Consider the following 15,154-nt stretch of genomic DNA (forward strand, 5'->3'; position numbering starts at 1 on the left):
ATACAATTGAGTTAATTGACATGTATACAAAACTGTGGCAAACAATAGAATACACATTTTTATCACTGAACTTGGACTATACCAAAAGCGACCATATTCTGGGTTTTCAAAGTCCCAATAAATATTAAATAATTGAAATAATTCAGAACGTGTTCTCTGACCCTAGTTAAGACAGAAATCAATAATAAAAGATAAGTATAAAAATCCTAAATTTGGAAATAAAACAATATACTTGTTTATGAGTCATGATCCCAAAAATAACAAAAGAAATTAGAAAGTTTTACAAAATTGACTTATAATGAAAACATGACAAATAAAAATTTGGGAGATGCAGCTATAGAGTTTAGAGGAAAAGTTATAGTTTTATTTACATATATTAGAAAAGAATAAAAGCCAAAAATTCATGATCTAAGCTTTTATCTCAAAAAGCTGGAAAAAGAACATCAAATAAAATCGAAGGGAAATAGAAGTAAAAATAAAGATACTAGAAAAATGTTGTGAAATAAAAGATTAATATAGAACAGAAAACATCAAAATAGGCAAAAGTGATGTCTGAAAAGATTAACAAAATTAATAACATGCCAGTAAAACTGTTCGAGAGAGAGGAAACACATTACTAATATTAAAAATAAAAAAGTAAACATTAACTATAGATCTTACTAACGCTAAAAGAAAACTTACTACTAATATATTTGACACTTAAGTGAATTGTAAATTCCTTAAAAAACACCATGTACCCAAACCGACACTAAAAACATAAGAAAATTTGAGTAGTTTTATACTTGTTAAAACAATTGAATCCACTAGTGAAAGCCTTCCCATAAAGAAAACTCTAGATCCAAGTGGCTTCACTGGCGGATTGTGCCAAATATGTAAAGAATTAATAATACCAATTGTAACCAAACTCAAAGAACAGAAAAAGAAAAACTGCTTCCCACTTCATTCTGTTGTTGAAAGTCAGACATAATATAAATAGTCCTTTAGTGTAAACTTTTATATTAATCTGGCTGGGAGTTGGGCTATCTTTAATGTTTATGGTGGCTATAGGTGATAAAGGCTTCAAATTCCGTTAACGTCCTTGTTTCTATCTCCTTTGTTGACTTTGGGTTTCCCTAAGTACTCCTGCTCAGAGAGAGTCTGTATCTTACAACTTTTTCTGCTATAATGTATTTTACCCATATTTGTTTTTTATTGAGGTGTAATTTAGGTAAAATAAAATGCACAGATTTAAGATGACAGTTCTACGTGTTTTGATGGATTTATACACCCAGAAAATTGTCACTCTAATTAAGACATGAGACATTTCCATCACCTCAATAAATTTTTTTTGTGTTTCTCTATATTCAATTCTTGTCCATATAATCTACTTTAATTATTGGGGAGCATGTTAGTATATAGAACGAAAGTATTCTATAATCTTATGATGAAATCTCAGCCTTTCGGTGGGCCTGTGTTCCTGGACACTGTCCTTCACAAGTGTTTCTTCACTTTTCCCTTCCTGTTAGGTGAGACAGGAAGGTTAGAGGAAAATAGAGTGGGATCAATGCCCTTTTCCCAGGTGGGATAAGGCTCTGGAAAAGCCTGTTTGTCCCTGGAGATGCCTTTGCTATGGAGCATACCTTGGGTTTATTTCATAAAGATTTATTTTCTCCCCCTGCTCTATCCCACCAGAACCAGTAAGGGAGAAACTAATGAGGTTTTTGGAAATAGAATCCATGAAAATATGAGGGCCCTACTAAGACGGTGGCCCCAGAAGTTTCTCAGTCTCATGCTGGTTCACACTCAGCTTCTAGCAATTTGTCAAAATTACCATCAAAATTGCTATTTAAGTGTTCCTAACAGTTTATGGTTCCAAGTGGCTTCTGCTCCAGATACGCAAATATTAGCTGTACTTCTCTGGATTTGCCTGTCTCTCCCAATTTCAGAGTGGTGGTCTACCTTGCAACTTCAGCTCTCTGATAGGTCCAGGAAAAATCATTGATTTTCAGTTTGTTCAGGCTTTTCTTATTATAAGGATGGAAGTGACAACTTCTAAGCTCTTCACATGTTGGAGCTGAAACCAGAGGTTCCCAATTCATTTTATGATATGAATATAACTATGACACAAAAAACCTGCAAAAGACTTTACAAGAAATGAAAATTAATGTCAGGCCATCTCCATGAACATGAATGCCAACATTCTAAACAAAATATTAGCAAATAAAATCCAGATATATGTGTAAAAGTTAATGCGCCATGACCAATGAGACTTATTCCAGAAAACAAGACTTTAACATTTAAAAACCAATGTAATTCAACATATTAACGAATAACTGAGAAAGTAAAATGATCACTACTCCTTAAAAAAACCTAAGTTCTTGAAGCCTTTCCCAGCTTCAAGTGGTGTTATTTTGTACCTTCTCAGAGGACATTGGCTTCTCTTTTCTCCAAAAAGATCGGTTGCCTTTGGCTGGGGTGCCAATCCAGTTAGTGATGGTCAGGATGAAAGGTTTGGTTACCATTGGCACACATGGCATGAACCAGAGCTACATGATGAGGAAAGAACTGCTTGAGGAAGTTACAACTTAAACATCTGTAGGGGTTGGGGTGGAGGAGATCCTAGTGAAAAGTGAGCTTATTTGCACCCCAGAGTCCCTGAGAAGCTCAGCACTTTTATTGTTGTATGACATCCCATATAACAGTAAGATGTTTCCAACAAAATAACAGCCAAATGTTTATAACAGACTCTTGGAAAAATCCACATAGACTTCATGCCAGGGTCTCAAGCAAAACATGCTCAAAACTGTCTGCACCTCTCCTCAAATAGATCCTGCCATCTGACTTCTCTCTTCCTCCCACTCACCCAGGACTGCAGACTTGATCTCTTCTACATCATCTCCCTCCTACCCTACATACAATCATTTGCCCTCAAAACTTCTATATTCATCAGCTTTTTCAGTCTCAATGCTGGTATCTTCATTTAGTTTCCTATATGATTAAGTGAACTCATTCCTAAAGGTATATGTTTAGAATGTAACCAAATCAATTGTACTCAGGTTAATTTGTTTCCATACATTTGTAATAGGTTAAGAATCATTGTGGAAAAATTATTGTGGCAGAAGCAATATAGCAGGTTAGCATCTGTCAAGTCAGTTGGGAATCACTGGTTGGACTGAAAAAAAAAAGGACAATCCTCACCATGTAAAGAAATAGTAACCTCTTGTTCCTTAACAACTCCCTAGGTCATTCCCAGGCTATCCCCTGAAATAGTGACTCAATCCTAGTCCTAATCTCCACATCTCTTGCCACCAAATCCTAGACAAATCCATATCAGAACCCACAACTACAAATCACATCTGAGGACACCCCATTCTGATGAACCTATGAGACAAAGCAGGGATGCCTCTTAGGGGCCTGCCATGGACTCCCACCCCCATCCCCCAAGCATGGAAATAAAGGAAAATCTTGAGTTTCTTCAAAGGAAGTTCTGGAAATTCTACCTAGCTAGCCCTGAGAGTTAAATGAGCAACTTGATAAGCAAAAAGGTAATAGTAGCTTAAAACAATAGCCAAGGAAGTTAGAGTCATGAGATGTTTGTTTCCCTATAAAAACTAAAGGTAATATCTTAATATATGTCCCTAAGCTGTTTTTCAGAAACCCAGATCCCCACAGACCTCCATCAAACAGATCTGCTGGTAGGCAGACCTCAGATAAAGGGGAACTAGGGACTGAACCCTGACCACCATTCTATGTTCTGAAGTCCTTCCTGAGGGTCTGAGTCCTCGTGGGTGAGGAAGTTACACCCACGAGTCAGAGCTAACACTCCTTTTGGGTGATCACAAATTTTTAAACAAAGCTTCTCTTCCTTAACCAATTGCAAATCAGAAAGTCTTTGAATCTGCCTATGATCTATAAACCCCTGTTTAAGATGTCCCCCCTTTAAGGCCAAACCAGTGTATAGTTTCCATGTAGTAATTTATAAGTTTGCCTGTAACTTCTGCTTTCCTGAAATTTTCCCCTGCCTTTGAAAACCCTTACTTGCAAGTCACCGAGGAGGTTGGGTCTTAAGCACGAGCTGCCCAATTCCTCCTTGTGTCCTGCAAATAAACACCCTCCTTTTCCTGCTGCAAATCTCAGTGTGGATGTTTGGCCTTACTGTGCTGGATGGGAAGGCCCCAGTTCAATTCATTTCAGTAACACCTGTAAGTTTTACACCTTGGAATTATTGCAACTGACTTCTCCCTTGATTAATAGTATCACTTTTATCTCTATTAAAGGTCAAGCTTTTAAAAAGTTTCCACCTTGTACATTTTCTTCATTCAGACACTTCTTTTAATCCTGACATTATTACATTTTAGCTAACTAATTATTGATACTCTCTTTTCCTGACATTGTTCACCTCTGGTTTTCCTCTTATCTCTGTAGGAGATGGATTCTCCTCTATTGGCCCATTGATAGAGTTTCCACAGGTCCAAATGTGATCTTATGCTTTCTCTCCAATATCTGACTCTCTTTTAGTGTGTGTGTGTGTGTGTGTGTGTGTGTGTGTGTGTGTGTTTTAGTTAGTAGTTCCACCAAATTGGACATGATAGAAACCCAGGAATAATCTTTGGCACCTCCATCTGTGTTACTCTCCATGGTCAATCCCTCAACAAGTCCTGTGAATTTTCCCTCCTATACTCATCCACTTCCATCTGTCTCCTCTGCTCCCACATTAGGTCAAGCTATAATCATTTCTTGCCTGGACTAATAGAGTAGTCTCTTGAAAAGTCTTCTTGAAGAACTACAAACCACTGTTGAAAGAAATCGAGATGATACAAACAAATGGGAAAACATTCAATGTTCATGGATAGGAAGAATCAATATCATTAAAATAGCTATACTCTCCAAAGCAATTTATAGATTCAATGCTATTTCCATTAAACTACCATGACATTTTTCACAGAACTAGAAAAAATTATTTTAAAATTCATATGAAACCAAAAAAGAGTCCCAATAGCCAAGGCAATCCTAAGCAAAAAGCAAATCTGGAGGCATCATGTTACCCAACTTCAAACTATTCCACAGGGCAATAGTAACCAAAAAAGCATGGTACTGGTACAAGAACAGACACATAGACCAATGGAACAGAGAAGATAACCCAGATATAAGACAGCACACCTACAACTATCTGGTCTGACAAAAACAAGCAATGGGGAAAGGATTTCCTACTCAATAAATGGTGCTGGGATAACTGACTAGCCATATGCAGAAGATTGAAACTGGACCACTTCCTTAAACCATATAGAAAAGTTAGTTCAAGGTGGATTAAAGACTTAAATATACAACCCAAAACTATAAAAGAAAAAACAGCAACAACCCTGGAAGACAACCTAGGCAATGCCATTCAGGACATAGGCACAGGCAATGATTTCATGACAAAGACGCCAAAAGCAATCACAACAAAAGCAGACATTGACAAATGGAACGTAATTAAACTAAAGAACTTCTGCACAGTGAAAGAAACTATCAGCAGAGTAGAAAGACAACCTGGGAGAATGGGAGAAAAATTTTGCAAGCTACGTACCCAACAAAGATCTAATACCCAGCATCTATAAGGAACTTAAATTTACAAGAAAAAAAAAAAAAAAACCACATTAAAGAGTGGTCAAGGACTTGAATAGATACTTCTCAAAAGAAGACATATGTGTGCCAAGAATCATATGAAGAAAACCCCAATATCTATATACCCAAAGGATTATAAATCATGCTACTATAAAGACACATGCACATGTATGTTTATTGCAGCACTATTCGCAATAGCAAAGACTTGGAACCAACCCAAATATCCATCAATGATAGACTGGATTAAGAAAATGTAGCACACATATGCCATGGAATACTATGCAGCCATAAAAAAAGGATGAATTCATGTCCTTTGCAGGGACATGGATGAAGCTGGAAACCATCATTCTCAGCAAACTATCACAAAGACAGAAAACCAAACACCGCATGTTCTCACTCATAGGTGGGAATTGAACAATGAGAACACTTGGACACAGGGTGGGGGGTTGGGGGAGGGATAGCATTAGGAGAAATACCTAATGTAAATGACGAGTTGATGGGTGTAGCAAACCAAAATGGCACATGTATGCCTATGTATCAAACCTGCACATTGTGCACTTGTACCCTAAAACTTAAAGTATAATAATAATAATAATAAACCAACATCACTGATCATCAGAGAAATGCAAATCAAAACCACAATGAGATACCAGCTCACACCAGTCAGATGGCTATTTTTAAAGTCAAAAATAATGGATCCTGGTGAGGTTGTGAAGAAAAAGGAACACTTATAGGCTGTTGGTAGAAGTGTAAATTAGTTCAGCCATTGTGGAAGATGGTGGCGATTCCTCTAAGACCTAAAGACAGAAATAGTATTCCAGCAAGCAATCCCATTACTGGATATATATCCAAAGGAATATAAATCATTCTGTTATAAAGACACACACATGCGTATGTTTATTGCAGCACTATTCACAATAGCAAAGACATGGGATCAATCTAAATGCCCATCAATGATAGACTGGATAAAGAAAATGGCAGATATACACCATGGAATACTACATAGCCATAAAAGAGAATGAGATCATGTTCTTTGCAGGCACTTGGATAGAGCTGGGGGCCATCATCCTTAGCAAACTAATGCAGGAACAGAAAACCAAATACTGCGTGTTCTCACTTATAAGTGGGAGCTAAATGATGAGAACACATGGACACAAAAAAGGGAACAACACACACTGGGGCTTTTCAGAGGGTTGAGAGTGGGAGGAGGGAGAGGATCAGGAAAAACGACTAATGGGTACTAGACTTAATACCTAGGTGATGAGTAATAGGTACAACAGACCCCCATGACACAAGTTTACCTATGTAACAAACCTGCAGTTGTAGCTTTGAACTTAAAAGTTAAAAATAAAAATGAGAAGAAAAAAAGAAAAGTCTCCTTGAACCTAGTCTCTCTACCTTTAATTTATTCACCACAGTTCATACAGACCAATCACTGAATGAGAATCTGGGCATGTAGTGTCTCCCCAAATAACTTTCACTGGCTACTCATTGTTCTGCATATAAAGCTATACAAATGAAGGTGACATGGTTTTCAAGGCCCTGATGATCTGACACTTCAGTTACCCTTCCAGCCATTTTCTCCCTCACTTCTTGTAGTCTAGCCACACTAACCTTATTTCTTTTTTATTTATTTATTTATTTATTTTATTATACTTTAAGTTCTAGGGTACATGTGCATAACGTGCAGGTTTGTTACATATGTATACATGTGCCATGTTGGTGTGCTGCACCCATCAACTCGTCAGCTCCCATCAATTCATCATTTATATCAGGTATAACTCCCCAATGCAATCCCCCCCCCCCCCCCCCTCCCCATGATAGGCCCCATTGTGTGATGCACTAACCTTATTTCTGTGCCTGGAATGTGCCATAATATCTCTGCCACAGAGCCTTTGCACAGCCTGTTTGCTTTGTCTGATACGTTGTTTCTTTCTTCCACATACTTCAGAGCTCAGGCCAAACTTTACTTCCTGAGGGAAACCAGGTAGAAATGCTTTTCACATCAGAATGCAAGCCAGAAGAGGGCTACAGAGCAGGGAAGGGGTCATTTGTAGGATCTTTGTTGTCTTCTTCTCTACGTATCTTTTATTGGCAGCTCCATAGCTCTACTTTCCAAAACCCTCCGTGTCTCCTCATATCCATTTTTGAGAAACACAAGTCTGCAGTTCTGCATCATTGCCAAGCTCTGGTTTACAACCGACTTGAGTTTGAGACATAAAGAAAAACGATGAATTCCTTCATTGTTCCTATTGACCCTGGGATCAAGGAGTTTTTATTCTTTTTATTTATTTATTTATTTATTTATTTGAGACGAAGCCTTGCTCTGTCACCCAGACTGGAGTGCAGTGGCGCGATCCCGGCTCACTGCAAGCTCCGCCTCCCAGGTTCACGCCACTCTCCTGCCTCAGCCTCCTGAGTAGCTGGGACTACAGGTGCCCACCACCACCACCACCACCACCACCACCCCCCCACCCCCCGGCTAAGTTTTCTGTATTTTTTTTAGTAGAGACGGAGTTCACCGTGTTAGCCAGGCGGGTCTTGATCTCCTGACCTCGTGATCCGCCTGTCTCAGCCTCGCAAAGTGCTGGGATTACAGGCGTGAGCCACCGCGCCCGGCCGAGTTTTTATTCTTATAGGCTCTGGGAGTGAAAACCAAGAAGTTTCCTTTTTCAGCCCTTGTGGACACAGAACTCCAACAGTTCAAGGTTTATGGACATAGAACTCCAACAGTTCAACGTTGGTTCTAAATTTAGAATTGCTGAAGTTAGAGTGTTTTGTTAGTCTGACAAATACAATATTCTCCTGAGTCTAACATTTAGAGCTTACATATTTTTTCCCATTCACAAAATTCTATCGGCAATGACTGCTATTTGGTTTGGGACTTTTAGTAGTGAGTTTTTAAAAACTCTCAAGTCTTTCTGACTTTGACCCTCTCCAGTCGACGGCATGACCAATGCATTTTAGTTCACCAGAACTTACCATTTTCCCCATGCTGTTCTGTCTTAGATTTCATTTGGATTCTCTCCAGAGTTTAGTGTTTAAACTGCCATTTATGGGAACACATTTTGCTAATTGTGCTCCTATTTGGATAAGTCACATGAGCCACATTGCTAAGTTGTGACTACAACCTCAGCTGCTGCTGAACTGCCCAAGGCAGGAAAATAAATTGCACCAATCTGCTCCAGAAATGAGAGCATGGGGGAAAATCCTTAGATTTGATTAGATGTTAGCTTTCAACTATTTATGTGGGGTTTTTTCCTTCTTAATGAAAACATCCTCTTAGTAAAAATGTAACCATCTCAAGAGCTTTGACAGGGTATGAACAAAATGATGTCCTCCTAATGTAGGCTCCTAGAATATCCATCCATCATTCTACTCATGTCAGCAACACCCACATTTGTTGCTTGATTTACTGATTCAGTGGTTCCTTAAGCTATCTATGTATCTATCTATTTATCTATCTATCTATCTATCTATCTATCTATCTATCTATCTATCTATCTAATCTATCTATCTATTATCCACCTATCTATCTATCTATATTATATCTCTTTGCTATATCTCTCTCCGTTCTTTTTGTTTTGAAGCAATTGGTTGGTCAATATATACATCTGTGAGTACCTATAATATGAATTCATTGTGAGAAAGATGAAATGTAGTGGTCGCAAGCAATAAAACCTTTGGGGGGATAATTGATGAATGAGACTCATTCATGACACATGGACTTTATTAAAATAATGGTGCATGTGTCATCCTCTGATGGAAGAGCTGGACTGGAATGAACTGTGAGCTTGCTTGTTTGCAGATGCTGAAGCTCATAGGCCAGATTCCTCATTTCTCATAAGTCCACATACGTATGCCTGCAGCATGGCATCTACAAAACATGCTGCCCTAAGCACAAAAGTGGATTATCTGCTTCTTTTGGTTGATGGCAGTTATTTCAGGGAGGGACTATCAACAAGTTTCTACCTGCTACAATCTAGGGCTTGAATCCATAGGCCATACTCACCAGGCTGCAGAAAAGAACCTTGCCTTAGTTAAAATGTTAAAATCTCAAGAGTCTTGCATAAAGGAGGAGGAAATAATGGACAGAGTATTCTCAAAACTGGCTTTCTGCTTGCCAAGTAAGCATACACACATAAAGGTAATGTAAATATATTTTCTCTAAAGGTGAACTACTGTTACCAATGCCAGAGTGGAAAGCAAGACTGAAGTTGTTGAAGAAAATAAAGAACTATAAGTAATAATAGCGCCACTAAAACTAGAAATGGTGCCAAGCTGCAGGTTATAAGTACAACTTCACATGAAGCCGTAAAGCGTGTATCATTACTTCAGATTCAAGTTCTGAGCAGCTTTTAGAAAATAGAAATGACACCTTTTACAGATTTAAATTTCAACATTGCTTTTGTTTTTCATGCTGATTCACCCAGAACTTGCCAAAGAAAGTCCCAGTAAACATGTTCATGAAGTTTTTAGTAAAGTAAAAGACAAAAAGATTTGTTTCTGAGGCTTTCCTGAGCAATTTCTCTAAATTCTTGTTGAATCATCATTCTTTGGAAAATGAGTCTGTACTCCTGCAGGCTCTGAAGGTCAGGATAGACCAGCTATGACTTTTCCAGGAAGTGAGTAATACTAAGACCAGGGGACTCATTTCTGGAGGCCTGGAGGAACTTTTCATTTCAGAAGCTGTAGGTGTGGTTTTCCCCTCCAAATGACTTTAGGGAGCTCCAGAGGCGTGTGTACACTTGAAATAGGAATAGCCAACCTAAAGTAAACTTGCCCTGGAGGTTCTGCCAACCTCTCTCAGCTCTTACCCTGGGTTTCCCCACCCATAGTGGCTGGTCCTTTATATTCCTTCTCACTCCTTTCTTCTCTAACTATCACCCATTCCTCCAACCATTCCTCCCCACCAACTCCAAATCTTAATACCCATTCAAAAACCTGAGAATTCTTTGAATACGTATCACTTAGAATTCTTTCTTCCTGGAAAATATGGAAGGACACTGCTGCCAAATGTTGTCTATAAGATTCACACCCAAGCTATAGCCATGGAAAATTCGTAAGAATCATTGTTGGGAGGGGGACACATTCATAATTCTTTAAAAATGCATATTCTTTTTGGAGAAAAATTTATAGTTTTAGTGTTAAAATGCAGGTAAGTGGTTTCATTTTCTTCATTCATTCACTCAATAAAAATTTATTGTGCACCTACTATATGCCAGATGTGGTGTTAGAAGACACAGTCACTGCCCATAAAGATTTTATGAGTTGGTGAAGAAGTAAGAAAAACAATAATTACAATATAGTGTTATAAAGACTATAAGAGATGTTATAGTCAGTATGCCATGGGCAGTTAAAAATGGTTGAAGTCCTCAATGATGAGTGTGACTTAGTGAGGAGACTGTGTGTATGTATGTGTATATATATATGTGTGTGTGTGTGTGTTTGTGTATGTGTGTGTGTGTGTGTGTGTACTGGACTTGGGGAAATTGCTGGTGCTGTCCAGCTTTAGACTGGCTAAAGTTACCACCAAAAACCACTTTCTAAAGCTTATTACACACTAATAAGGCAGAAGAGGAAAGCAGACCAAGCTTTCTTCAGTATTCTCTTTCCTCTCCATGGTGTTTCCAATCTCTCCTCTCCTTTTCCCCATACGCTTGCTTCCAACTTTCAGGAAATAATCAATAGACTCAATTCTTCATGGTTAAGTGTCATTGCTTGTTTCCCACAGGAGCATATGCATTTCAGTAAATGTCAGTGTCTTCATTCAAAAATCTGAATCTGTAATGGAATGTGTTTGGAACTTAGGGAGGAGATGGAAGGCTCATGGCAAACACCTATTCTCATCCTACCCATTTCTGCAAGAAATGATCCTGGCATTTATGACATTAAGGAGTAGGGCAAAAATCTACACCATCAACTATAGCTCAAATTCCATTAAGGTGAATTTCTTTTTTTTTTTTTTTTAGAGACGGAGTCTTGCTGTGTCTCCTGGGCTGGAGTGCAGTGGCCGGATCTCAGCTCACTGCAAGCTCCGCCTCCCGGGTTCACGCCATTCTCCTGCCTCAGCCTCCGGAGTAGCTGGGACTACAGGCGCCCACCACCTCGCCCGGCTAGTTTTTTGTATTTTTTTTAGTAGAGACGGGGTTTCACCGTGTTAGCCAGGATGGTCTCGATCTCCTGACCTCATGATCCGCCCGTCTTGGCCTCCCAAAGTGCTGGGATTACAGGCTTGAGCCACCGCGCCCGGCAAGGTGAATTTCAAGAGCTGCCCATATTCTTTAGCTCTACTGGAATGTGGTTTTATTTACTGGCAGGTGAACTGAGCAAACACAACACTAGTTTGGAAATAGTTAATGTAATACAACAGATGATCTTAAAAGTCCCCAGTTCTAAACTGCTGTGAATTCTATGCATTAGATCTGTATTAAATTCTGCCTGTGACCGGGGAAATGGTTAACAAAGTGGCAGAAGCTTAGCTTTACTTGCTGGCTTTCAACTATTCTTTTTTGTTAAAGTAATGCATTACATGTTATAAAATCCATTATATAATGAATATATAAAATATGAAGTAAGTCTCCCTGCCAACCCTGGATTCTCTTTCCAGAGTCAACACTGTTACTATTTTCTTATACATCTTCCCAGATATTTTCTCTTCACATATAAAATCTTGGTCTTTTTAAGATAATATATTTTTCATAATATATTACTGCTAGAAACAGATACAATAAGCACTATACTTTATATTTTGATGTATTTAACTGATTTCTTGTATCTCTTGTTAAAAATTTGTTTTAAAAATATTTTTCTCAAAATATACATATAAGCAAGACAATATTATTTGGTTATTTAAATAAACTTGAGATATTTTGAAATATTTGATTTTTATTGGTAGTTAAGCTCTTTTTATTCTTAGTCAAAGATATATTTACACTAAATTAAAAGTAAACAAGTTAATGACAAGAATATGTTTGTAACCTGTCCTCAGATAGGGGCACACATATCAGGTGTTTTGTATTTTGTGCTGTTTCATTAATGGAGTACATATTATTTTATACAATACATAGTTTCAAAAACTCCTTCAGTATGGTTGATGTGCCTCCTGGAAGCTGTGACTATTTGAGATATTAGGAAGTTCCTGGCACAACGCTTTCTGAAAGAATCACCCCCAGCTCTATTCTGTGTCTTGCAAATGACAAATTGGATAATAGTGGAAGACATTACAGCATAGTTAATAGCAATGGTCAAATAAGAAGATCTGTGAGATTTTAGCTTTGTTGATTTTTGAAGAGAAAAATCCCAGGGAAGTGACTATTTAACTTCCTGAAATGTCTCTTAACAAACTATATTTATCCTTGCAGAAAACCTAGACTCCAAGCTCTTCATTGTTGCTAAATGCTAAGCTCTGTAAGTCAGCCAGACCTCCTGCTGTCTAAATTGATCATGTTAACCAGATAGTTGCTAGGTTTCCACTTCAACCTGAAATAATTCTTCCAGAGACCAGATGGAACATGCTGAGATGAAAAATCCAACTCTTGCACAAAGTTATTATATCAGTAGTGGGTTATGTCCCTGAAAACGGTGTAAAACAGCTTGTTCTGATGAATAGTGGTTTGTTGCTTCACCTTTGTTGCACATGGAACATTTTCCAGCATAGATCCATATGCTAGGCTATAGAACAAGCCTTCATAAGTTTAAAAGTATCAAAGTCATACAAAGTATGTTATCTGACCCAAATGGAGTGAAAATAGAAATCAATAGCAGAAAAATGTGGAGATATTCACAAATGAAATTAGAAAATACTTTGAGATGAACAAAAGCGAATGCATAATATACAAAATTTTATAGGATGCAGCTAAAGCAGTAATTAGAGATACAATTGCAGCTTTAAACACCTGTACTGAAAAGAAGAAAGATCTCAAATCGCTAACCTAATTTTCTACCTCTAGAAACTAGAAAAAGAAGAGAAATTAAACCCAAAGAAAGCCGACAAAAGGAAAGAATAAAGATTACAGTAGAAACTAATAAAATAGAGAATAAAAAACCAATGGAGAAAATCAACAAAAGCAAAAGTTGGGTCTTAGTAAAGATTAACAAAATGGACAAGCCTTTAGCTAGACTGACCAAGATAAAAAGAGAGAAGACTCAAATTACTAAACAGGATGAAAGAGGTGATATTACTGTCAACTTTATAGAAATAAAAAGGATTATAAGGAAATACTATGAGCAACTATATGCCAACGAATCAGATAGCATGGATGAAATGGAAGAATTCCTAGAAAGACCCAAACTATCAACACTGATTCAAGATTAATAGAAAATCTGAATAGATGTATAAGAAGAGATTGAACTAGTAATCTAAACTTCCCACAAAGAAAAGGTCATTCCCAGATAGCTTTACTAATGAATTCCACCAAACATGTAAAGACAATTTGATAATATTTTTTTCACAAAATCTTCCAAAATATAGAAGAGGAGAGCCACTGGCTAACTTATTCCGTGAGGCCAATATCATTATGGTACCAAAACGAGACAAAAGATCATAAATAAGAAAAAAGCTACAAGCCACTATTCCTTATGAATTACATTAATCTGTTCTTACACTGCTACAAAGGACTACACGAGAGTGGGTAATTTATGAAGAAAAGAGGTTTAGTTGACTCACAGTTCCACAAGATTTACAAGAAGCATGATTGAAGAGGACTTAGGAAACTTACAATCATGGCAGAAGATGAAGGGGAAGCAAGAACATCTTCACTTGGCCAGCAGGAGAGAGGGTGAATGAACAGGGAGGTGCTATACACCTTCAAACAACCAGATCTCATGAGAACTCTATCATGAGACAGCACTAGGGGATGGTGCTAAACCATTAGAATTCACCCTCATGATTCAATCACCTCCCACCAGGCCCCACCTCCAACACTCAGTATCACAATTCAACATGGAATTTGGGTGGGGACATAGAGCCAAACCATATCATAAATATAGATCCTCAACAAAATGCTCACAACATATAAAAAGGATTATATCATGACCAAGTGGGACTTATCTCAGGAATTCAAGGTTAATTTAACATCAATCAATCAATGTATTACCACGTATTGACAGAATAATGGACAAAAACCACATGATCATGTCAATAGATACAGGAAAAGCATCTGATAAAATCCTACAACCCTTCATGATAAAAAAGAACCTCTCAACACACTAGGAATATAAGGAAACTTCATTCTGATAATGGGCATCTACAAAACACTGACCGCTAACATTATATTTAATAATGACAACTTCTCCCCAATATCAGAAACAAAAGGAAGATGCCCACACTAACTACTTTTATCCAACATTGTGCTGGAGTTTATAGCCAGGATAACTAAACAAGAACAAGAAATAAAAGACGTCTAGATTAGAATGGTAGAAGTAAAACAATTTCTATTTTTAGATGGTCTGACCTTGTATATTGAAAATCCTAAAGGATACACCAAACAACCTATTGGAACTAATGTTAAAAATTTAGTAAGGTTTTAGGGTACAAGATCAATATATATAAATTGGATTGCTATATATT

At 37.6% G+C, this 15,154-nt stretch overlaps 1 pseudogene; it reads left to right on the forward strand.

Annotated features, from left to right (window-relative positions):
• LOC111536428 overlaps nucleotides 1-15,154 on the forward strand; it is a 62,732-nt pseudogene that overhangs the window by 2,103 nt on the left and 45,475 nt on the right.

This window comes from Piliocolobus tephrosceles, chromosome 12 (assembly GCF_002776525.5).
Source record: "Piliocolobus tephrosceles isolate RC106 chromosome 12, ASM277652v3, whole genome shotgun sequence".
Taxonomy (NCBI): domain Eukaryota; kingdom Metazoa; phylum Chordata; class Mammalia; order Primates; family Cercopithecidae; genus Piliocolobus; species Piliocolobus tephrosceles.